The sequence below is a fragment of the Coptis chinensis genome, chromosome 4 (genome assembly GCF_015680905.1).
Source record: "Coptis chinensis isolate HL-2020 chromosome 4, ASM1568090v1, whole genome shotgun sequence".
Taxonomy (NCBI): Eukaryota; Viridiplantae; Streptophyta; class Magnoliopsida; order Ranunculales; family Ranunculaceae; genus Coptis; species Coptis chinensis.
Window position 1 is genome coordinate 106,976,358 of NC_141459.1, and position 26,001 is coordinate 107,002,358.

The following is a 26,001-nucleotide window of genomic DNA, read 5'->3' on the forward strand; positions in this document are numbered from 1 at the left end:
AATAAGCATATAAAGTAAAACAATTAATGTAAAAGAAGAACAAACCACAAGGCCGAGATATATTATGGTTGACGATTTGCCTACTTCCACATTACTGAGTTCTAAGCTTTACTAGATGTCGGAGTAACAAATTACAAGTCTCTCAATCCACTCACAAAGAATGAACACTCAACTCACAAAGAATTGCTCTCTTAGAATCTCTCTCTTTCTTGGTTTTGGAAAAGTTGGGTTTCTCTGGAAAAACTTATATTTATACTATTTCAAAAACTTTAAAAAGGGCAAATTCGTCTTTGAAATAGGTGTGGGCGAATTGGCCCTCGACTTAACAAAGTTGGTGAATTACTGAAGAGCCTAATGAAGTCCCGAAAGGTATAAGAGCGGGTCGGCCCTTCATACCAGAATGAGAAAACATCTTTTTTCTCTACAACAACATTGGTAATTCCTATGCTCATACTTTAAATTCCTCCTTCTACTTGAAAAATATTCTTCACGTGCCTCACATATCACAAAACTTGCTATTTGTTCATAAATTCGTCAAAGACAATAACTATTCTATTACATTCACTCCAACTTCATTCTTTGTGAAGGATACTTTGGGGAAGACTGTTTTCCAAGGGAATCATGAGAATGGACTGTACCATCATGAAGTTCATGCATCATTCATCAACTCTACCTCGCTTCGCGATAAGTCTGGCTGCCTTTGTTGGAGTAAAGACTGCTGCTCAAACTGGCATCACAAACTAGGGCATCCAAATAATGTTTCCTTTTCCAAAATAATGACTACATATAGTTTTTGTTGTTGGTAAAACCTCTCGATCTTGTTTTTGTTCTCGCATGTAATAAAGGAAAGAATGTCGGACTTCCTTTTCAATCTTCTATTAATGTACTTCAAAACCATTACAATTGATTCATAGTGATTTGTGGGGGCCATCTTCTATTCATTCTATTTCAGGATTCTTATATTATGTCTCTTTTATTGATGATTGGTCAAAGTATACATGGATCTTTCCATTGTATAGAAAATCTAATTTTTTCTCTATGTTTCAAGTGTTTAAAAATAGTGTTGAAAATCAGTTTGATACAAAAATAAAAGTTTCGGATGTGATGAAGGTGGTGAGTTCAAGAGTAATGTTTTCAGCAATTTTTTAACCACTCATGGCATTAATTTGCAGTATTCTTGCCCTCATACTCCTCAGCAGAATGGCACTGCTGAGAGAAAATATAAACATATTACGGAAGTTACCAGAACTTTAATTGCTCAAAGCAATGTCTCTCCAAAGTACTGGGTTGATATTTTTCAAACTTCAGTTTTCTTAATAAATAGAATGATCCCTCAAACCTTGTCAGTTACACCTTTTGGGAAACTCACCAATAAAAGACCAGATTACTCATTCCTAAATTTTTTTGGGTCTGCTTGTTACCCATGGCTCAAACCATATGTTTCATCCAAACTCCAACCTAGAAGTACAAAGTGTGTGTTCTTAGGTTATATTTTAGACCACAAAGGCTGCAGATGTTTAGACTCCAAAACAGGAAAAATATACATATCCAGGCATGTTGTTTTTGATGAAACAAATTTTCCTTTCAAAACATTATTACCAGTTTCAATTCCATCAATTCCTTTAACAACAAAATCATCTATGATTGTTCCATCAACTTTCAATTTTCTTCATTCTGCCAATTCTCAATCCAATACTCTTCCTATTTATACTTCAAATCCTACTGTAGTCACCTCTATTCCTACTGAAGTTATTTCCACTCCTACTGCAATAATTTCCTCTGCAAATACTATTCCTATTATACTGTCAGAAGACAATCCTTCTCAATTGTCTGAAAATAATCATCTTCAAATCTTAGAATCAATTCCTATCGCTCAAACATCATATCCCAATAGTCAACTACAATCTTCTACTAATCAGGTGTCAAGCACTTTACTCAATCCCTCAGTTCATACAAGATCAAAGGCGGGAATATCTAAACCAAAGAAAATCTTTAACTTGAATGCTACAAGGCATCATTTACCATCTGCTCTGGTTTCACATCTAGAAACTAAAGTACCAACTCCTACATGCTATACTTAAGTAGGTAAACATTTAGAGTGGAGACAAGCAATGTAAGCAGAGTACAATGCTCTCATTCAGATTTCTTGCATGATACTCTCAAAGAAGATGTGTATATGGTTCAACCACCTGGCTTCATTGATCCTCTGAAACCTCATAATGTCTGTAAACTACATAAGTCTTTATACGAACTTAAACAGTCACCCAGAGAATGGTATGAAGCTTTGATGAATGTTCTGGTTGATATAGGATTTACCTTATCTCAAGCTGATCCTTCCTTATGTATAAGATCCATGGCTCATGACATTACATTTGTTCTAGTGTATGTTGGTGACATACTGGTGACAGGGAGTTCTAAATCTTATTGTCAAGCTTTGATTGATCAGTTAAGTACAAAGTTTGTCATGAAGGATTTAGGTGACTTACATTTTTTTCTTGGGATTAGAAGTAACAAAAGATAAGGATGGCATGTTCTTAACACAGACAAAGTATGTCTGGGATGTTCTGAAGAAAACTAAGATGGATGGAGAAAAGCCCTGTTCTACTTCTTGTTTTACTTCAACTAAGCTTGATAAAACTAGTGGAGAAGAACTTCATGACCCTATTGAATTCAGGTCTCTAGTAGGGGCACTGCAATATTTTACTTGGACAAGACCAGACATTAGTTTCTCAGTTAACCATGTTTGTCAATTTATGCAACAACCAAGGAGTACTCATCTTGCTGCAGCCAAGAGGATACTTAGGTATCTAAAAGGTACTATACACTATATGGTATCAAGTTACAGAAAGGAAATGCTTAAGTCAGAGCATTTTCTGATGCTGACTGGGCAGGATGTCGTTTTGATAGAAGATCTACCACTGGCCTATGTGTTTTTTATGGTTCAAATCCTATAATTTGGAATTTTAAGAAGCAAACAACAGTTTCAAAATCATCAACCGAAGCTGAATACAGGGCTCTTGCATATACAGCTGCTGAAATTTAGTGGTTGTGTATATTGCTAAAAGAACTGAAAGTTTTTCTGCAGGATTCACCTATTTTATGGTGTGATAATCTGAGTGTTATTGCCCTTTCCATGAATCTAGTGTTTCATGCACGAACAAAACATATAGAGGTTGGTTTTCATTATATTTGAGAACAAGTTCCTAACAAAGTTCTCAGGTTACAGTATGTGGGCACAGAAGACCAAGTTGCTGATATCTTTACAAAAGGATTGTCCACAACGAGATATATAATGTTACAACAAAGACTCAATGTTCTTCCTACTGCAAAACTGATAGAAATCACTTCAGTTTGAGGGGGTGTTTTTCCACTAGAGTATGAAGACCTTCAGCTGCTATCAAGCTTTATTGAATACTCATCAAAGCTTGAGGGGGTGTATAGAAGACTAGAGTATGAAGACCTTCAGTTGCCACGTATTGCTCTAGTTCAGCTACTTCTAGAACAACCACCTAATTAGTTAGTTATAACAAACTAACAGAATTAGTTATAACAATATTAGAATTAGTTATAACCGTATTAGAATTAGTTGTAACCATATTCTTACATCAGAGAACTCTGTCTATATAAAGAGATTGTAATCATTCAGTGAAACTAATGAGAAAAAATTCCTCAGTCTCATTCTTCATTTCTTCTTCTTCTTCATAGTTTGTTCATATATATCACCACCGAACATTCTCCATAGAATTGGGGTGGTATTGAATGCAGAAGCATTTTGGAAAGCATACCACAACTAGTATACGTATAAGTAATCCTGTTAGGTTTCTTATATATGTGACAGTAAAGCGGTACACTATAGGCCTTGTTGGTATGAGTAATGAGACTTAACCGAGTTGGGTGCCTTTTTCTGCAAAAGTAACTATGAGCTTCGATATTCTTGATGAGTTCACTAATAGGATTCCATGAACAATTTGCTGCTGAGCTGGTGAAAGTGGGAAACCGCTGCTGCCAATCTACCAAGAATGAAGAATGTGATGAGCTTCATTGATCAATTGCTCCTGACTGTCTGGAACAACTACCACTTGATCATGACATCCTTCTGCTTGCTGTTGCACATCCAAATCACTAGCAGTTGCACTAATTATTTGCTGCCGATTTGCAGGGCTGTTAAGGTTACTATTCTGCTGTGCACTTGTCCTACCATTTGGTTCAGCTACTACAAATTGGGTATAGAAGCTTCCATTAGCAATATTTGCATAAAAAACTAACTTGCACTAGGTTTTCAATATTAAGGTGATCTCCACCTTGTCTGTTACTTGAGGCAGTACTGGCAGAAGTTCTAATAGCGCCACTTGAGTTTTTCCTAAAAGGTGTGTTTTCAATAATAGCTTCAACACCATTAGTAGTAAGGGGCTACATGCACAGGCATCGCTATCTGAGCTGCAGGAGCAGCAACTTGGCCACTTGGGCACTACCTGACCATTTTAAAAGCTACTGGAGCTGGTAGTACCACCACTGTTGTGGGTGCAGTTGGTTCCTCCACACAAGGGGAATTTTGAATGATAACGTGGTTGCTCTGTAAGTCCTACCACAATTGAAGTACTAGTACCCACTCCATGTTCTATCCTAAAAGTGGTGGTTGCAGAAGGGGTTACATATTAGGGCACTTGTTAGTATTATGACCAAACCCTCATACACTTGGCGCATGATGAATACCCATGGAAATCCTCCATGAGACGAGTCAATGACCACTATACAGTAAACTGAAATATTTGCAGGTTTTAAACAATATAATGAACTAAAATCCTAGGAAACTTGTATAGATCTAATGTTTTTTGTTGGAAGTTAAGTTTTGCATATATCCCTGAGAGCCGGCCTCTTCTCAAGGTTGTTACTCATTTACTGCCCCTACTCAGGCGGCACTTGGCACAGACAAGCAAGGGGCCACCGCTACTGTCAACATACTATTGATTCAATTCACAATTTAACAAGCATGAATTTATTCGTGTCCACACTCTATATATACCCGAGGAACAACCTTGATGTTTATTCAGTAGTGAGGTTGCTAGCTCCCTTCAACAATCTAAAACATTATTACCGCACATTTGGTCATTTGCTCACTTCACTTGCCCTCTCTCTAATATTTTTTCTTACCGATGAAAGCAGATAACGAGTTCTGAGAGACTGATGATTTGATGCATCTTTAAGTTTTGTTTACGAGTTGGTATTCTAGCTATAGCTATTGTCTTTACCGGGCATCCTCATGATCTCATTATTTTTTGAGCTCCACATTGCAATCTCCATGTAGCTACATCACGCCTACAGATCTAGTTAACCCTGATCCTTAATAACAACACAATCAGAGAAGCTGGTCTATATTGTTACAAACAACTGTTTCAGTCCTCTGTTTACTAGCTGGTTGCCAATTGCTGATCCTGTTTTGAGGTCTTTACTTCTTCACTTTTAACTGTCACAAATTTCTTTAAACTTTAACCGAAGCAAGGGTGTGTGAAATTGATCAGTGAATGCTGCATTAAAAGTATGATATATGACACCTATGAATGAAAAGCGTGATGGCGGTGATGGCATCTTGAAATATTACAGAGTGTTACGTGAAAAACTCGATGTTTTGAAAATTCATTTAAATCCAAACTTCCTATCTGCGCTAAATTCCTAATCTAGTTAAAAGCATTGGTCGATAGACTTTCAGAATTCTAGTTCAGTTTGAGAAACTTAGATTAAGAACATTTACCAACCTATTCAAACTTGAACTCCAAGTAGTTTTAGAAACTAATCTTAACAGATATGTTTTCCAAAATAAACTTGAGCACCAAATAAGAATTCCAAACGTATTAGTATTGGTTTAACAAAGTTTAACAAAGCGCTCTATAAATAAGGGAGGATTTGCTCTCATTATCAGTCCTTCGAGTTTCTTCATTGTTCTTTAAGATTATTATTCTTTCTGTTTAGTTTTTCTTTGCTGCAATCATGTCGACTCGTAGGAAAGTAACACTCAAAAGTTCAGATGGAAAGGTGTTCGAGGTTGAAGAGGATGTTATTATTCAATCTCAGACAATCAAGCACCTTATTGAAGATGACTGCGCAGACGATGGTATCTCTTTGGCGAACGTGACTGGGGAAATCTTGGACAAAGTGATCGTGTATTGCAAGCAACATGCTGAATGCAAGAAAAATGCTGAAAAGTCTGGTTATAAGGATAATGAAGAATTGAAGAAGGAAGATCACTGCAAGAACCATGAGAGGTTTATGAAGGTGGATCAAGAAACCCTTTATGACCTTATATCGGCTTCAAGTTATCTCAATATCAAGAGTTTGATGAACATATGTTGCCAAAAAGTTGCTGACATGATTAAAGGGAAAAAACTGGACGAGATTCGTAAGACGTTAAACATCAAGAATGATTTCACTCCTGAAGAAGAAGAGCAAATCAGAAAAGACCACCAATGGGCTTTTGCCTGAAAGAAGGGTACTTTTTTTTTTCTTGTTGGCTTAAACTATGTAGTAGATTAAATTCCATAGTCATGAGTCATGACTTATTATGTGAAGTGGGTTGGTTTTGAATCTTCTAAAGTTTGGTTGGTTTCTTCTATGTATGTTTTCAAATCTGATTTGTCGCAGCTTTATCGTTATTGAATAAGTATGAATTAGTAAGAGCTAGAGCAACGTCCATCTTTTTCTAAATCTAGAGCAAAGTCCATCTTTTTCTAGATCTAGAGCAAAGTCTCTCCCTTTCTTTCCAGATCTACTCTCCCTCTTTAGATAGTTGTTGTGAAGATGAAGAAGAAAAGGAAAAAATGACGCTTTTCTTCTTCGGTTCGTTGATATGTATGTCGATCGGCAAGGTTCCTTTTGCAGCCCAACTCAAGGCTGTTTGAAGGGGTTCTTTATGAATTCTTTCTTCATCACTTTGGGGTTTGCTAAGACCTATACTATGCCAGATCCGTTTGTTGTTTTGTTTGTAGTTTTTAATGTTTTGTGTGTTGTTTTTTCAAGAAATGTGGCTCACACCCCTGCCTTCCTAACCCATTACTCAAAACCTCCCCGTGCTGGCCCAACCCATTAAACCCCCATATTTTTAAGCTTTTATGAAATAAACTCTCTGTTTTTGCTAAAGTAATAAAATTTCGGTCTACTTTTAAATTCCAAACAAAATCTATTTCCTTTTTTATCATTTTTCTTTTCCAGCACACAACTCTGTTTTGGGGTTTTTATTCTCGCCATTTTTAACCAACAATGACACAAATAACACACCGATTTCTAATTGAACTGCTCCTCACAACTTCACAACTCTCTATAAAAACCCCACCTCAAATCCCATTAATTCATCGTCAAGTAATCTCAATTCAAACACTCTTTATATCCAAAACAAAGTTCCTTACAAGCCCAAAAAACCACAATGTCTCTAATTCCAAGCTTCTTTGGTGGTCGAAGAAATGATCCATTCTCACTTGATGTTTGGGACCCCTTCCAAAACTTCCCATTCAACTCATCATCACTATCATTTCCTCGCTCAAACAAGACAACCCAGGTTTGCGAACACTTCAGATTGATTTGGAAAGAAACTCCGTAATACATATATTCAAAGCGGATCTTCCCGGATTCAAGAAAGATTAAGTGAAAGTGGAAGTAGAAGAAGGAAGGGTGTTACGGATAAGTGGAGAGAGAAATAAAGAGAAAGAAGAAAAAATGACACTTGGCATCGCGTACCGAAAAGGAAAAGTGGAAGTTTCTTGAGGAGGTTTAGGTTGCCTGAAAATGCTAAGGTTGATGAAGTGAAAGCTAGTATGGAAAATGGAGTTTTAATCAAGCATCGCATTCCCAAGGAAGAAGTCAAGAAGTCTAAAAGTGAAATCGCTTAAAATTTCGGGCCGAGAATGTTAATGTGTGAAGATATTTCTCGCAGTACTGGTTATGACTTGTAGTTGTGTTTGTATCAATGTGTCGTGTGTTATGTCTTTTGATGGGCGGGTATGGACTGTGAATGGAGTCTAGTGTGAGTTTTGGTGGGGTGCGAATGTGTGATGCCTAAGGTTTTAATTGAACTGTAGTTTTACATACATAAATATATGTAAAACTATATTTGCATAGTCACTAAAGCTATGAAAACTTAAATTTACATAGTAATTTTTGGAAATTAAATTAACGCCGTGACACTGATGTAATATATGTAAATGTATGTTTACATAGTCATTATATATGTAAATCTATATTTACATAGTAACTTGACCTATGAAAACTTAAATTTACATAGTAATTTTTTTAACTTTCTGGATTACTCTCATTGCGAAACTATGTAAATGTATTTTTACATAGTCAATATATATAAATCAAACACTAGTTAAATTTACATATCATCAACTAGTAGATGTTTAAGCTAGCTTTGCTATCCAATTTAGCGATAGAGGATGAAATGGTGATCGGTTGTTTGGAGATTATGTGTTTGCGACGACAATAAATAGCTTCTTAATAACTACCATAATGAAGTATGTTATTATGACAAAAAGTGATTTTTCAAGTAATCTTGGATTCACAAATATAGATAATTATATTGGTGTTTAACCTGATAGAGAAAGGGACTCTGTACACATAATATTTCCAGAAAAGCTATAAACATTTCATCCATCATAATAAAATGTTTTGGCAAAGTAATTATACAAAAAAGTATAATCCAGCAAAGACTGAATATGCATAACATGAATACTAAACAACTCCAACACATTAACAGTAATAGTACATCATAATCGAACACTCCTAAGTTAGAATGGTTCCAATATTTTACCACAAATAAACACAACGTAATCAACTAGAAATACGGAAAATCAGCTCTTCATTTCTTGCATTCTTCTTTTGGATCCCATTTTTCTTGTTGGCTGATACAATCTCATATGTCAGGTCAACCCTCAATTGTCTCGCGTCTTCTACCGTTATATCTTGCATAACTTTTCCACATATTATAGCATTCACAAACATAATGATGAATAATCCACAATCTGAACTGAAAATGCCAAAAAAGAAGTTTCAAATAAGAGATAAGAGATTAAAAAGACATTTAAGTTTGGGAAGTGAAGTTCTTACGATGCTCCTTGTTGTGGGCATGCTCCAACTTTGATATCTTTCATCAAATCCACATCTAGCAACCTTAGCTCCTGCCGCCTACATCTAATAGATTCCACCACCCTCTCTTGCTGCATTCAATTGAACAAAAAAAAAAAAATACCAAAACTATGTAAATGTATAAGAATGCAGAGTAACCACATACTACATCTTCAGAGATTTTGTAAATTTAGTCTGCAAATATAAGAATGTAGACTAACCACAGACTACACATTCAACTTCAAGACTAAAACTACTATGCAAATATAAGAATGCAGAGTAACCACAGACTACACATCCAACTTCAAGACTAAAACTACTACGCAAATATAAGAATGCAGAGTAACCACAGACTACATCTTCAGAGATTTTGTGAATTTAGTTTGCAAATATAAGAATGCAGACTAACTACAGACTACCCATTCAACTTCAGTAATTAAATTACATGGAAGATGCTTACCCATGCAAATGATAGGAAATATAGACACTTTGGTGGAGAACATCCAATCAATAATCTACCATAAACAGTAAGAAAAATAAGTAAATTGCAAGTTTTTTCATTTCAAAAGATTTGAGTAATCTTTTGTTGGGAAATAAAAAGAGAGTAAATAGAGTTTATGGTGGTGTCGGGAAATAGAGAGAGAGTAAAGAGAGGCGAGGGTTTATGGTGGTGTCGGAAATAGAGAGAGAGTAAAAGGACTTCATAGTATTTCATTCCAAGACTTCTACAAACACCTAAAAACTAAACTTGAAATTGTGGACTTCATAGTACCCCTCCCAAAAGAGAACTTCGTTTTGGTGGATATCTCACTAGAAATTGGAGTAGACGAGGCTTGAAATTGTAGGGTTCTCGCTTCGATCGATCGATTGAGAGAGAGAGAGGATTGGACTGGAACATAGTGGATCGGAGTTTAGCTTTTGTAGCCTTACTAGTCTAAGACCTAAGTCATTGCTAGCCTACTAGTGTCCACTAACATGAAAATGCAAAGTAAAGTTACTACACTAGAATTTAAGAATGCATAGTAAAACTACTACGCGAAATTTAAAAATACAAAGTAAAACTACAACACAAACATGAAAATGCAGAATAAAGCTACTATGTAAATTTAAGAATGCATAGTAAAACTACTACGCAAATTTAAAAATGCAGAGTAAAACTATCACCACACATTACACAAACATGAAAAAACAAACACAATAAAAATTAAGAATGCAGAGTAAAAACTATTACGAAAATATAAAAATGCATAGTATAACTACTACCACTACACCATAACAGGATATTTGTAACACACACTTTTTTTGCTTTGTAACGGTTATTTACTGTTAGCAAGTTGCCAACGCCATATAAGCGTTAGGAATGTTGTAAAGTGTTACTTTAATTAGGGTGAATTTCAAGAATTAATTTCTAACGCTTAAAAATCGTGTGAGAAGTATTACAAATTAAAAACTTGAAATGCTCTATTATTTCGATCGAAATATAAAACATAACTTTTTACTTTTTCTCTCTCTCTCTCTCTCACACAAGGCTTTTCGGGTCTCCTCCACCTCTCTCTCAACGGTACCCCTCTTCTCTCGCTCTCTCTCTCTCTCTCTCTCTTTTTTGGATCGGTTTTATTCTAAACTAGGGTATTTTCTCTTGTCTCTCACTGCCACTGTGCTATTTTTAAACTAGGGCAAATTTTCTTCTGATGTTCTGATCATCTCTTTTAAAAGTTGCGTCTCTTTTCTCTTCTTCATCAATATTTTTTCAACCCTCTCTCTCTCACCACACACCACAGCCATCTTGATCCGATGGGTGGAGGAATGATCGAAGCCAAGATGGCTCATGAGAAGAACTTGGAGAAGCAAAAGGTCACCGGGCAAGGGTAATCTGTAGTTTTTTTTAACTTGTTGTGAGATACTCTTCTTTTGGATTGAAACTTATCTATTTTTACTTGTGCTTGACAGGAAGTCAGTTGGAAGCTAACAAGAAAGTTATGAGTATCCAGGTATAACTCACTCAATTTTACTCTTTCATCTTTTATATCTCCAAAGTATATATTCAGTGTAAAACCGACTTTAGAATTGAAGTACAATAGACAAAGTTATGCTATTTTGCAACATGCAATTCATCCCCACTTTGATTTACCAATTGCCCTTTGAAACAAATAATTATTCTTTAGACCTTTAGGTGAGTACAATTAAACAAATTAGCAGCAATATCTATACAGACGACTCAAATTTTCCGTTAATTATAGATGGAAAAAATACATCAAAATAAGTGTATGCTATTTGGAAAATAAATTTTATTAAAAAAAAATGCTCTAGAAAACAAACTGGCAACATGATCTGATGATTAAATGGGAGTTGTATGAGTTACATAAGTGAAAAAGGATGTCTTGTGATATTCTGATGTTCTGATACATCTCTTTTAGTCCTGCTTGTTAGAAAATTTTAGTAAAGTTTTGACCCTACTAATTAGGATGAATCATCTATAACTAGTACAAAAAAGAAAATCTCTTAAGCAAGCCCTAAATCTCGCCACTTTCAATGAGACGAAGGATGATGAAGAGCTCAAGACAAAGATATCCCACCAATTACTCTTCAATTTAGGTATGAATATTTTTTTGTGTATCTTCTCTCTTGATTTTTCGTTTGTTTAAACAACGGTGAGTTCAAGTTTCTTTTCAACTTATTTCTTGATTTCATTGTCAAGTTTGAACTTTTGAAGACTCTTAAGGCTCATATTGTTCTTTTATTGATGAGGAATGATCGGCTTTAGCAAGTATCATTCTTATTTCCCAAGTTTACACTTTCAGCAACTTTGGATGTTTGTATAGGCCGGGTTATTAATTCTTAGTTACATTTCACACTAAGATAGATTCGTTTAATTGTGTAGTTGAAAATTTCTTATCTAATAGTCTCTATTTATCCAAATTTCAGCTCATGGTGCAGTGTTTATATGCTTATGAGACTTATACTAGATTACGTTAATTAGTCGCACCAAGTAATTGTTAGAGTTCCACGTTGAATGCACTCTTGTTCATATCTTTTATAGAATTATGTTTTAACTAAAACGTGCTTGGTTCCACTTATTCAGTTAGGATGGAAGTGGGGGTGGGGGTGGGGGCTGTTAGTATATATGATTCCATTTATGTGAAAGGCTTATTGCTAAATGACATCTATCTAAGAACTTATAAGTTTCAGTAGAGTTGTAGAATTGCAAAAAAAACAAACAGGAATCAAGACCTTTGGTGATACCAAGGGGCTCATGACCTGTAACTATTTTGACTGCCCTAATTAAGTTAGCTAGGCTAACATTGTAAGCTAGTAGCACTCTTTTCTAAAGTATGTCTTTTATTCCACTTGGTATGAATGCTATTTTTCATTTTTTTTTATTCGTTTATAATTGATTTGGTTTTCCAACTCGTATGCATTCACTAGGACTGCAATTTGTTTCATTCATTTTATTTCCCAGGGTATTGCAAATGGATTGGATAACGGAATTTAGCTTATCACAGATTCGCAGTCGGCCTAATCTTCAAGCTTTGAATTGTGAGATTAGTACCTTTATTTTATATTTAGATTGGAGCCTTCCTAAAACTGATATCGAAGTTCTGATTAAGTGCACATATTTTAGCAAACATAAAGATTTGCTTAGTTCTTAGAGGATTCTGTTTGAGATTGTGTTGGTCTTTGCTTATGTAATTATTCCATCCTATATTTGGGTATTCTATATGTCTATTTGCTTTGCATTCTATCTAGTGTTGGATCCTTGGGCATGTATTTATACTTATTATCAGTTACATTTGGGGGTATCAATTTTTCGTAGTTAGATCACTTAAAATGTGCACTCATATGTGAATTAATCGATGGCATGTTTTTTTTTTTTTGAAAGGCAAACAGGGTTTTTGAGAGGTCCCTTACCCCTATTTTATTAGAAATAATCATATGTCTTGGTTACATTCTTAAATACTATTTGCCCGTGGCATCTTTATAAATAATCTTTTTTACATCCTCAGAAAAAGAACTGGGTACTATCTCTATGTAACTAACTGTGGGAATAGTAGTTGCTAATGCATCAGCTTAGTCTATTTGTCTCTCTATATACATGGCAAACTGAAAAAACATCTAATCTCCCTATCAACTCCTGGATTTCGTCCATCAGATGCTTTGCCCGCCATGGTTGCTGTTCTCTCCTCCTTAAGTATACACAAACATAAAAATGCATAATGAAATTGCAAAACTATGAAAACTAGAAAATACATAGTAAAATCACTAAACAAACGTAAATTCGTATTTACAAGCATATGAAAATTTATTTTTTTCATACAAATTTATAGAAATATGATTAAAGGTTGAAGATTCTCACCGGATTTGGTTTGTTCGCCGAAGTTTTTGGAGCAGTCATCTTCTCAATTTCATCTCCATCTCTTCTAGAACTTGAAAGTTTGATTTTTTTTTTTTTTTCCAGCTTTTTTCGAGATTGTAGAGTTCTTCATTTTCTCTTTTGTTGCTTTCATAGTTTTTGTTGGTGATTCAACCATTTATTTCTTTTGTTTTGCCATCTTAACTATGTGAATTTAGATTTGTAGGAGAAGAAATTTTAGATCTAAAAAGCTAAAGAGAAGGAAGAGAGAAAATAGAAGGATTCACAGGTGTTCACGGGTTACATTAAGTAGGGGGGTATTTTTGTCAGCTTCTTATTTTAAAAAAAACAGGGAGGTTTTGTGAGTGGTTAGGATTTGAGGGGGTTTTAATGTACCGGTTTTTTAAGCAAAGAGATTAAACGCAATCTCTGGTTGTTTTTTATCATAGAGTTTGGTTGTTGGTTGTGGTATCAAGATGTAGCCATTTAGATTTGCCAAAAGATCTTGTTAGCTTGTATCTTCACTATAGTTACTGGTTCCATAATCGAAAAATAGTGGAATGGGTCCTCTGCTCCTACATATCTTATCTCTTGGTGTATTGGTGCCTTGAGTGGTCTTGTTGGGCCACTACCGCGCCGTTGTTGTGTATCTGGTGGGGCACTTTCCTATAGAGGTACTAATCCGACACATGTTCCAGTAATGAGACTTCTTCTTGGAGGATTGTGTTTCACAAATGGAAAGGTTTGTTGCTGTAGCAAAAGTGAAGAAATGGGCTTGGTGGTTGATAGTGGATCTTGGTTATGAAATTCAAGATTACATGGTTGCTGTCTTGGTTTTGTTTTTAATTGCTTTAATATTCCATGTGTATCTTGGTCTTGATATTTGTTTGTACAACCATAATATTCTCTATCAATAAAAAACAAATGTTTATTGAAAAAAATAAAAAAAAATAGAAAGTATGAAACTAAATAAAATTAGTTGCACAATCACAATATGATGTGATTCCTGAATCCTTTAGGCAATCAAATGTATTCAATCTTCCTGACATTGGCATTGTTTGAACCCCCCACCCCTAATGGAAAATATTATGTTGACATTTAACCAGTGCCTCTCCCTTCTAGGCCTCTGTTATCTGAGGGTCGTCAACAGACACACTTATGGGTCTAGTCTTTAATTCTTTTACGGTGTAAATAATTTAGATGGTATGGGCTTTCCTAATGGGTTTTGCTTATTTTTTTGGCCTTTCGTAACAGAGTCTAATTATTGGACGGATCAGGATTATGGAATGTTTCAACCACACAGCTTCTAAGCAGAAAGGTTTAGGATTACAACACCTAAGAGCACGCAAGCCTAAAATTAGATATTGTTATTTAGAGCATCTATAAGTGGAGGCATCAATTGCTTATTGGCCTCCACCATTTGGAATTTCGGAATAAAGCATCTCTAGGTGGAGGCATCAACTGTCTAGCCGCATTCTAATGACGTACAAGCAATATCAACAGGTGGTAGTATCTCCTAAGTATTTGCAACAATATGATAGACATCAAACAGGTGGCAATCTCTCCCACTTCCTTGTAAAAACGTGAGAGATTTCTGTAACAACAAACTACATTGAGAGTATCCTTGGAAAGTGATATGTACAAGAGTTTATATATACTAGACTCAGCCAATGTAAATTCTATCCAAGTCAATCACAAATAAATCTTTCTCAGTTTATTGTTTTCTTTATGGTATCAGAGTCTTCTAAACTCTAAAGAGTACGATCCATCAGAAAGAGAGATTGATGGTGTTGTAAACCCAGATCTGGTGGCATGGATATGCGCAATTAGGTTGGTTAAAGCTTGGATCATAGCTACCATCTCAGAAGAAGCACTTGGAACAGTTGTTTGCCTTACCACTTCGTGCAATGTTTGGAAGGCACTGTCTAGTGCTTACTTGCAAAATTCTCAGGCTCGTGAATTTGAATTACTTGTCAAACTGCAAGAGAAGAAGACGGATTCTACCTCACTGAATGACTACATCAAGGAGTTTAAGTCAACTTGTGATCGATTCAATGCCATAGGTAAACCAGTACCAAATCAGAATAAGGTATTTTGGATTTTAAATGGTCTAGGACCACGGTATGAATCCTTTTCCACTGCTATGCTTAATTTCATCAGAATAAGGTATTTTGGATTTTAAATGGTCTAGGGCCACGGTATGAATCCTTTTCCACTGTATGCTTAATTCCTTCTTATATTGATTTAATTCCATTGTTGCATAGTCATGAACTGAGCATGCAAATCTTGCACTTGCATTTGTTGGACAACGTTCTAGTTCACGCTATCAGAATAAGCGTGGCGGATATAATCCTTCGTTTACCTCAAGAGGACGAGGCTTCACTCAGTCTAGCTAACGTCCATCATATAACCAACGCAATTCTCAGCCAAACAATGCACCACCACAAATTGAACGTGCACCCACCAATGATGTTTACTGCCAGGTTTGCAAAAAGAGAGGTTATAACGCCCTTAAGTGTTGGTATCGCTTTGACAATAGCTATCAGGATGATCAAGTTCCTCAATCTCTAGCTGCACTTCATCTCAATTCACCTACTGAAAGTGAATGGCTCCCAGATAGCGGGGCTACGACTCACATTACTGATGATCCAGGTATACTCTCTAATATAAAGCCATATATGGGATCCGACTCTATTATGGTGGGCAATGGTGAACAATTACCTATCACCCACACTGGACAAGCTAATATATTTTCGAATGACTCCCGATTATCTCTAAATAATGTGCTTGTCGTTCCTGCCATGAAGAAAATTTTGATATCTATTTCTCAGCTTACATGCGATTATCCATGTTATGTTATATTTAATGATCATGGTTTTCTTATTAAAGATCAAAAGACACATCAGATGATGGCATCAGGGAGTAAGAAAGCTGGATTGTATGTCCTAGAGAATGCCAGAGCCAAAGCTTTCTTCTCGAATCGATTTCGTGTGGTGGATACAAATACTTGGCATGGACGGCTAGGACATCCCCAACCTCGAGTTTTGAATTATCTGCAGCACAATAAATTCATTTCTGTTTATAAAAAGACTATTGGCCTCTGTAAGAGTTGTGCATTAAGCAAAAGCTCTAAGCTTCCATTTTTACCTTTAAGTAGCAGGGCATGTGTGCCAATTGCCAAGGGCACCTTTTTTGTCTAATCAAGGCTTTCGTTATTATGCTATCTTTATTTGTTGATGACTTCTCTCGTTTCTCATGGATTTAGCCCCTTAAAAATAAATCAGATTTCTACAAGATATTCTTTCAATTTCAAGCTATGATTGAGAAACAATTTCAAAGAGAAATACAGGTGTTTCACTCAGATTATGGTGGAGAATTTTTGAAGCGTGAATTTATTGATCACCTACTTCACAAAGGCTTCTTCATCAATTATCATGTCCTGGTACTCCTGAGCAAAACAGTGTGGCTGAAACAAAACACCGCTATGTGGTTGAACTAGGACTCGCAATGTTGCTGCATGCATCGATGCCTAAGAAATTTTAGGTGGAAGCCTTCCTCATATTCCTTATAAGCAGACTACCTTCACCGTCCCTTGGCATGAACACACCTTACAATCTTCTCTATCAAAAACATTCTACTTATGACTTCTTACGCACCTTTGGTTGCCAATGCTATCCTTATCTCCAAAACTACGCAAAAGATAAACTCGAACCTCTCCCACAGGGGGTATATATAACAAGACATGTTGTGTTCGATGAGAATACTTTTCCTTTCTAGCAATCTTCACCAATTTCTACCTCTTTGATAAGAGCCTAAAACTGTAGTTTTAACCCCTTAATAATATTACATTTAGACTAATTATGTTTATAATAAATAAGAGTTAGTAGTATTTACGGTACTTTTGTGTATTTCAGATCATGGAAATGTCACTTTTGCAAGAGAAAGGAGTGAAAATTGGTACTTTTGTGTATTTTAGATCATGGAAATGTCACTTTTGAAAGAGAAATGAGTGAAAATTGGTTTCTGAGAGAAAGCCTAAGTTTAAAGAAGAAAAATCCTTTTTAAAGTCCAGTCAATAGAAATTCCGCAGGCTGTATCTTTGGACTCAAATATCGGAATTGGGCCTATTATATGTCAAAACGACCGCCTCGGAAAGAGCTTTCTAATGCTTCATAACTTGATCCAAACAGAAGAGTAAAAGTGGATGAAAAGTTTGTTGAAGTAATTTCCAGCAGAGAAACCCTTTTTGGACTTAAGTAATTAGGTTTTGGGCTTAATTTAGTGGCCCAAAATATAGCTTGTCACACCCTGAATTTCGACAGAATTCGGAAAAAACAATATTTGTTCCTGACTCTTCGATTTTCGAGGTGTGATGCACTCTCAACTCTCAAAAACCCATAATCAGTTTAAATACGTGGATAATTAAAAACCAATAAAAATTTTCAAATAAACAAAAGTCCTCTTCATTTCCCAAGAACTCACAAATAGGATTAAATTACAAATCTTCTTTCAACCATCTTTAATTATAATTACAACTGAAAATACAAAACAATATTTGTCTTAACTAAAATCTATTACACTTTAAGGGAAAACAAAACATATCCTGAATGCGACGCTAATACAAACCACAAGCAGAACCAACCTTCTTTAACACTAATCCCCGCTTAAAACTTATCAACTATGTTCATTTAATGAACACACCGATAAGTGAACATGCAAATCGGGTCAAGATTATAAACAATCTTTGGTGTGAGTAGCCCTAAAATATAAATTATACTTATACATATGTATACATAATCCATAAGGCATTTAGTTCCTCCTTTAACTTCCAACGACTAATACAACATACCATCGCGATAATAAATAAGGCCTGTAGTTCCTCCATTGAGGCTTTAGCTTCCCAACAATAATACAAAGACATTTAGTTCCTCCAATCGAACGCTTTTAGGTTCTAACTAAACTAATAACCCGACCAAGCATAGTCTATACTTTACCGCGATTTCATGCTTTCAATTCTGAGTGGGTCGCCTCTCGCACAAGTAATTAGTTTGACCCACTCTTATGCAAAACCATATACCATTATATATTTAAAGATATATCATTAACCAACATATTACCATAATTATATTATTTAAGGTTTTCTTTGCGTGTCCCTAAAATCACGTCGTATCTATGTCTTACCTAGTTTCCCTGGCTACCACAATCGCTTCCCAACGCCGAACAAGTACATCCACATGCCTCCCCTCACATAATGAACCACTCCGTGCGCAGCTACCCTAAGCGGGATATCGCATACTAGGTAACCTTCACACGAAAGCCATTATGTGAGTACTACCACTATTCAGCATAAAATATAGCGCGTCTCGTTCTAGTTTTGCGAACGAAATAATCAAGTCACTATTCGGCTACGCCAGAAGGGCCATTCAGATTCACTGAAACGCCAGAAGGGCCAATCATATCACATACGCCCTTCACATGGGCCAATCACATGAGTTGTGGTAGCTAGGTTCTAGGATTTTCGTTACGTAATTTATTCAGGTGTCATACATTTATATCTCAGAATAATTCTTGTTCTATCTCATGCAAGTATACTTAATTGTACTGAAGCTCAGCGTTTCTCGTTATAATACAATCCACATTATTACGTGCCAATACTATTCATTCCACGATATCCAAGTATCTCTATATCAAATCTTGAAACTTATTATTTCACGTGCCAATCATATATTGCACTACACCATATGGAATATCTCAAGCCTTCATAAATACTACAATTCATTTAAGTAGCAACTCATAAAAGTAATCAATCATGTAATGTATTCGTTCAATATATTTATGTGAACTCAATTCACCATCAAAGCCCAATACTAAAGTCCGTATATAATTTAATTATCATAAAAACGTATATATCTAAGTCTTATAAGAATTTTCCTCTTGTTACGTCCAATATTTATATGCTTTACACACTACTCACGTCAAATCTCAAGTAGATAATGACAAACCAATTTATACATGCTTCCATAAAATTTTAGCATTTGCTTTGTCCATACAATTTACAACATAAAATGTAGCACAATTAAATAGTCCACCGTCCACAATCAAAACCCAAAAATCTAAATATTTAAAGACCCCATTTGGATCTATATTAAGTTATATGAACCGGCCCCAACACAAACTTAGAAACTGGCCCAAAGAAAACACTAGTTAGTTGTGGCCCAAGCCCAAAAGTCTAAAACCAACTTATTTATTCGACCCGACCCAATTGGGGACATAATGACCATCCCACATAAAATTAGAAACCGGCCCAAAGAATACATGAAATTTTGTCCCAAAGACTAAACTGAAAAGGCCCAAACAACTAACTTATTTCGGCCCAACCAAACAAAATAGAACTGGCCCAACCAAACCAAATAGAATCGGGCCCAAAGAACTAAACCAAACTGGTCCAAACTCAAAAGAAACTTGGCCCAAAACAACTTAAACTAATGTAGACTCGCCCAAGACTTAAACTAAAACTGGTCCAAAACTTAACTAAACTGGTTCGGCCCAACAACTAAAACTAAAGCCCAAAAATTGAAACCGGCCCAAACCAAATAGATTCTGGCCCAAGGCCCAACCAGCCAAACAGTTGTCTCCCTCACCTCACCAGCGCCAGTAGCTCTAGCAGCTATCCTCCACCAGCCACCATTGACCACCCACCGGCACTCCAACTAACCAAAACCACTCAGGAGGAAAAACCCAACCAAAAGACACTGAAAATTGGAAGTGAGACTGGGTGCACTGGGTCGCGATCTCGGTCACCCAAACCAGTGCACCAGCTCAATCCCGCCACCATCGATTCTTCTCCTCCTCTACTCACTTCCTCATTCTACCGGTTTTATCCCTCATGAAAAACCTTACCACTTTAATACACACAAAAACTCGATTCATTACCTCGATCCCCCTTCATCAAATCTAGACCTGGTTTCGTGCCACCATTAACACCGGACTCAAAGCTTCAATCCGCCCTACTGTCCAGCCCCCAATCAACCCTCAACAACCAATAACCAACCAAACAACAAAAAAAGGAGTTCAAATCATAATCTGGACGATTTCTTGCGACGCCATTACCGGCCTTTCAAGCTCCAACAGCCCATCCAATTTCAATCCCGACGTCCAACCAGCACACCACATACAAAACATAATAAAAGTTCAAACAGTATATAGGGACGACTTCTTTGTCTCGCATTTTATCAATAGCTGTAGACAAGTTTTCCGGAGACAGAGTTCTGGAGATAGAGTTGGTTCTTTAAACAATAATCAATATGGTAAACGTAGTTAACCCGAAATAACATGCCATACTAAAACAGAACCATAACACACCAAAATAGAATCCTAATACAGTATGTGAACAGAAAAGAAATTGATGGTAACAAGAATTTTATAAAATAAAAATCCATAAAATATCTACTCACTTGTATTAAAAACTCCACGAATCCCTCATCGTCCGAATCGTTGCGCTCCAACTCTCTAGCAAGTGAGCCGCCTCCATTTTATTTTATTTTTATCTAAAAAACCCTATTCTCTGAAAAAAAATATTAATATATATATCTGGGTTTGAAACCTAAGCCCAACACAGACTCGGGCCTAGAAATCAGGCCCACGCATCCCAAATCCAATCTAACAAATTTTAAATAAATAAATAAATAAATTAATTAATAAATAAATACGTATTTTAAATACAGGCATTACATAGCTCCAAATCCCATGCACAAAATTGTAAACCTAGCCCTCTCCTATATAAAGAGGACTAAGGCAAAACTCTAAGGAACTCCTACCTCTTCTCTTTAGTTTAACCTAGTTTATGTTTTATTAGCCTAGCCACCATTAATACAATTCAAGTTATTTTTAATACAAGTATTTCTTTAATTATGTCTTCTTCTTCTCATTATTTATTCCATGATAGTCTAATGAACCATAGCTAAGCTTCTATTAGAGGGGTTTGATTGAAGCTTTGAGGAAGACTTGATGTGTTAGTATAGAATAGTTGTATTAAAGAGCTTCAAGTCTAGGGTTTTCTATTTAGCAATAAGTAAAATAAACCTAGACTAGAGGGTAGTTCATTCACCGTAAGAATGTGTTTCAACTTCCTCTCATGTTAATTATTAGTTGGCTAGAGATACCATGAATAATTAGGGATAAAAAGACCTAACCTTTATGTTAAACCTTGTGTGAAAATATAAAGATTAGGGTTGTAACAAACTCTATACTATCATGTTAGGGATTAATCAAGGTGGATTTCAAATCTCCCTAATTCCTTCGTCATATTCATATCTTAATATTTACTTGTCCTAGTTTAATTTAAAATATATTCTATATTAGTTTTCACCACATTAGAATCATTACTCTCATGCTGTTTAATTGTTAATCATTAGTGGAATTAGTATTATCTAAGCAATTAGGAGTAGAACGAATTTTTACTCTAGTTTATTACATGATAATTGAGAGTAGAACTTTGATACAAAAAGAATGAAAGTATACTTTACTTCTTCCTAGTATAATTAGCTAAGTAAGAGTAAAAAGTTAATTTCTACTTTATCAAATGGTGCCGCTGCCATCTTAGTTGCCTTTATAATTAAATTCTCTTAGTTTTTTCAATTTTACAAATAGCCCAATTCACCCACCCACCCTATTGTTCGAAAATGTTTGTGTTTCTGACTGTGTTTTCTGTTTCCTAAAAATAGGATTTTTTGTCAGCTGGCCTCACGGGAAGTCTCCATGGAAATTTTTGAAGTCAGTACACTTTCGGGATGGCCGACATACCGCCTTCTAGTAAGTTTTTTTTTGTTTTTTTTTCCAGTTTTAAGGCCCAGCCCATTAAGAAATTGCGTGAAGTTTTGTTTCTAAATAAATTTACAGAGCGCGTACGAGCCCTTGTTACCTTATAATTGAGCACGCCCGCGCCCCTCTAAAGAAAGCTCGATTTACACAGGTTAGTTATAGGTAATCTTTTCATTGGAAATAATTGTTGATTCAATGTTCCAAGCTTCTACAGAACACTGAGGTTCGTATTAAAGACGTTATTCATAAGCGTAGCAAGGAGGCATTCAAGTTCTCCTTCTTTCACTCCTCGTACTCTCTTCTATGAGAGGAGTTTAATTCTAGTATATCAGGTTGTTGTTTGACTGCTGTCATGTTTCTTTTATATTGGACTTAGCTTTGCATGAGATTAAGGTATGGTAAGAGAAAACCATCTAACGTTATCTATTGTAAACGTCAATGCACATGCCTATCTAGAATATCACACACTACACCTACATCAATGGCTGAAGAAGCAGAGACTCCTCACTCTAATTTTTATAATGCCCTAAACGATGGCCCTAAGTCATGCATCGTTCTTGCAGACCCAGTGGGGGATTTCTGAATTCCTCCAATATTTTTAATTTGTTACCCGTTTTCATGGTTTAAACCATGAAAAGCCTTATCAGCATATACGTAGGATAGAACAAGTTCTCACTATATTCCATCATCCTAACGTAGGTTCTGAACAAATTAAACTGAGGGTGTTTCCTTTAATGAATTGTTTCTGCTTATAGTGCTCTCCTCCTGAATGTTTTTCCTAGATAGTTTAGTTAGTGATCTTTTTGTTATTAGATGTGTGGTTTATGTTTATGAAGGTAGAAGCTGGACACACAATCCTTATTCATACAGTAGCAGCAGGAGTCGGGTATCTTTTGTACCAGTGGGCAAATGCCCTTGGCGCCACTGTAATTGGAACTGTATCAACAGAAGAGAAGGCAACTCAAGCCAAAGAAGATGGAAGCCACCACATCATAATCTACACTCATGAGGATTTTGTTGCTATGGTCAACACGATAACATCAGGCAAAAGAGTTGATGTTGTCTACGACTGACTCTGTAGGAAAAGATACATTCCAGGTAGGCTCTGTAAGAAAAGATACTTTACGATGTAGACTTTGTAGAAAACACACATGCCATGGAAACTGTCTGCGTGTGTTTTAGATAATAGATCGATTAGTCTTACTATAAAAGGGATTTTGAATAGGAAAGACCTACCACTTTTAAATTCTGTATTAACTTAGGAGATTGGGAAGAGTTGTTAGCCCGTGAGTATTCCTATCTATTGGAACTTTATCATGTTCCAAAAAAGAAAATATTGAAAATATTTGTAAAACATTCATATTGTGTTACTTGATGGATGACTACATGAGGACAAGTAAACTAAATAGTTTTCTACGCTTTTGTGTATACCATTTACCAACTGTTTTAGTACCTCATAAGATACAATTTTTGTTTTTTAAAAAATAATCCATGTTTTGGTTTATTGTACCGATTTCTGATTCTTATGTTGGAGGTACGTTTTTTCGGGGATCACTAGCATGTTTGAAGACTTACGGATACATGGTTAGCTTTGGCAAAAGGCCAGTCTAATAGACCCATTCCGTTGTCAAGCTTCTTTGCTGCAAAATCGTTGTTCTTAACAAAACCCTCACTCTTTCACTACATAGAAGCTCGAGATAAGCTACTAAAAGTCTTTGGAGAACTGTTTACCAATGTCAGATCGGTGTGTTGCGGGGTTCGCGTAACCACACTTACCCTCTTTCACAAGCAAAGACAAGCTCATGTAAATCTTGAAAATCGTAAAACAACCGGTTCTCAGAGTGTTGATACGGATGGTGCCGACTGTAAAGGATGCAAGCCCTAATTATGCTTCAATTTAATTTTGAAAGGACCGTGAATAGTATATGATGGTATATACCTTCTCAGCATTTGTATATGGTGATTGGTTCCATCTCGTAGACACACTGGATATATCTGGGTTCTCTACAATTGAGTTGGTAGCCGATAAGGCGGTGTCTTGGTTAACTGCCCAAATGCCTAATTCCGTGCACTCATGGGTCAAATTTGTTCAATTGTTCATGGAACAGTTTTACCCACCATTGAAGATAGATGAAATGATTCAAAAGATTCATTTCTTCCGCCAAAACCCTCATGAATCCTTTTCATAGGCCTGGAACCGGTACACTGATCTTCTTATAGAGTGTCTACATCATAACCTTGTGAAAGACACGCTTGTTCGTGCCTTTTTCAAGGGGCTTTCACATCATCATAAGGAGGTTCTTGATATAATGAATGGGTAGTTTCCTTAGTAAAGGAGCCTCAGAGGCTTATAGGTTTTTAGAATATCAATCCAAGTGTAATAATAACTGGGGGGGGGGGTTAACGACATCCCCTGCTCTGCTATTTCTTCTTTCATAGCCAAGGCTACCAGTATGTTTGAGGTTAAACCTAATCCCGAGCTTAGAACTCTAATCGAATTCCTCACAAAAAAGATAGAAGCAATTTCTATTCAACATAAGCCTACTCCTGTCATGAATATCAACTCTCTTCAATGTAATTTCTGTTTTAGTCTTGAGCATACTGACTCCTATTGTCCTTTCATCTATGAACAACCACCCGCACAGCTGGACAATGTTTGCTCCTTAAATAGCCTTCCTAACGTACCAACTTCAGTCGGCGTAATAATCAACCCGTTACACCTTCGTGGTTTAATAATCAAAATGTTAGGCCAGCAAACAACTATAACCCAGCTCCACCAAGACAAGTATAAGGACCAGGTAATTATAATAATAATAATAATAATAATAATAATAATAATAATAATAATAGAGGTATCGTCCCCGTTAATAACAACTATCACAACCCACCCGTTAATAATCAACGTGAGATAGTTCTTGTCACACCACCTGTGGTCACTACACCTTCACAACTGGATAGTTTCGATGCCTAGATGCAAGCTCAACAACAGATTCTACAATCTATTCAACAATCCATACAATAGTTAACCCAAGATACAGCCCAACCAAAAGGTGTGTTTCCAGGTCAAGCTATACCTAATCCTAAAACACCAAACACAGCCTTTGAAGTAACCGGTAATACTAGTAACAAAAATTTAAATGTAGGTGAGTTAAATGCCATCACCACTTTCCGTTCTGGCAGAGTGGTTGTTAACATCGTCACTATGCCTGTTGATACACCACCAGTGGTCATTGCAAATGAAAATTTACTAGATACCGAAATAGAAACTGAAGATCATACCCCTATAGAGGTACCAGTTAAACCATAACCCAAGAAAAAAGTTGCCAAGGTTAAAAATCCTATTGACCTATATGCTAAATATAGAGAGAAACCACCGTTTCCCCAGAGACTACCAATGTTAGAAAATGATACAAATTTTGATGAGATTAGGGAAATTTTTAAAAATCTAACGATAAACCTATATTTTCTTGAAACTATTAAAAAATTACCACAGCATGTTAAGTTTCTGAAAGAGTTGTGTACTACTAGGCGGAAAACAAACATTCCAAAAGACGCCTTTTTAACTAAACAATTTCCCACTTTATCTGAATATAATGGAATCGTTAAGTACAAGAACCCTAGTCGTCCTACTGTACAATGCATCTTAGGGGATACCCACACTACAACTGCTCTATTAAACCTAATGGCAAGTGTTAACTTACTCCCTTATTATCTATATA

The 26,001-nt window shown here is 36.0% G+C and overlaps 1 long non-coding RNA gene and 2 pseudogenes across 2 annotated transcripts; 2 read left to right on the top strand and 1 right to left on the bottom strand.

The window, feature by feature from the left end:
* Window positions 1-5,343: 5,343 nt before the first annotated feature.
* On the top strand, window positions 5,344-6,628 carry LOC147506752 (SKP1-like protein 1B pseudogene; annotated as a pseudogene).
* A 536-nt stretch (window positions 6,629-7,164) lies between these two features.
* Window positions 7,165-16,685, top strand: LOC147506753 (17.3 kDa class I heat shock protein-like; annotated as a pseudogene). Its single transcript, XR_015193906.1, has 4 exons — window positions 7,165-7,855; window positions 11,606-11,706; window positions 12,572-12,648; window positions 14,717-16,685. The product of XR_015193906.1 is annotated as a 17.3 kDa class I heat shock protein-like (transcript).
* On the bottom strand, window positions 8,611-14,407 carry LOC147506754 (uncharacterized). The gene is made up of 3 exons (XR_015193907.1): window positions 13,466-14,407; window positions 9,094-9,203; window positions 8,611-9,013 (listed from the first exon to the last, which is right to left on the bottom strand). It is a non-coding gene; the product is annotated as an uncharacterized LOC147506754 (long non-coding RNA).
* Window positions 16,686-26,001: the final 9,316 nt, after the last annotated feature.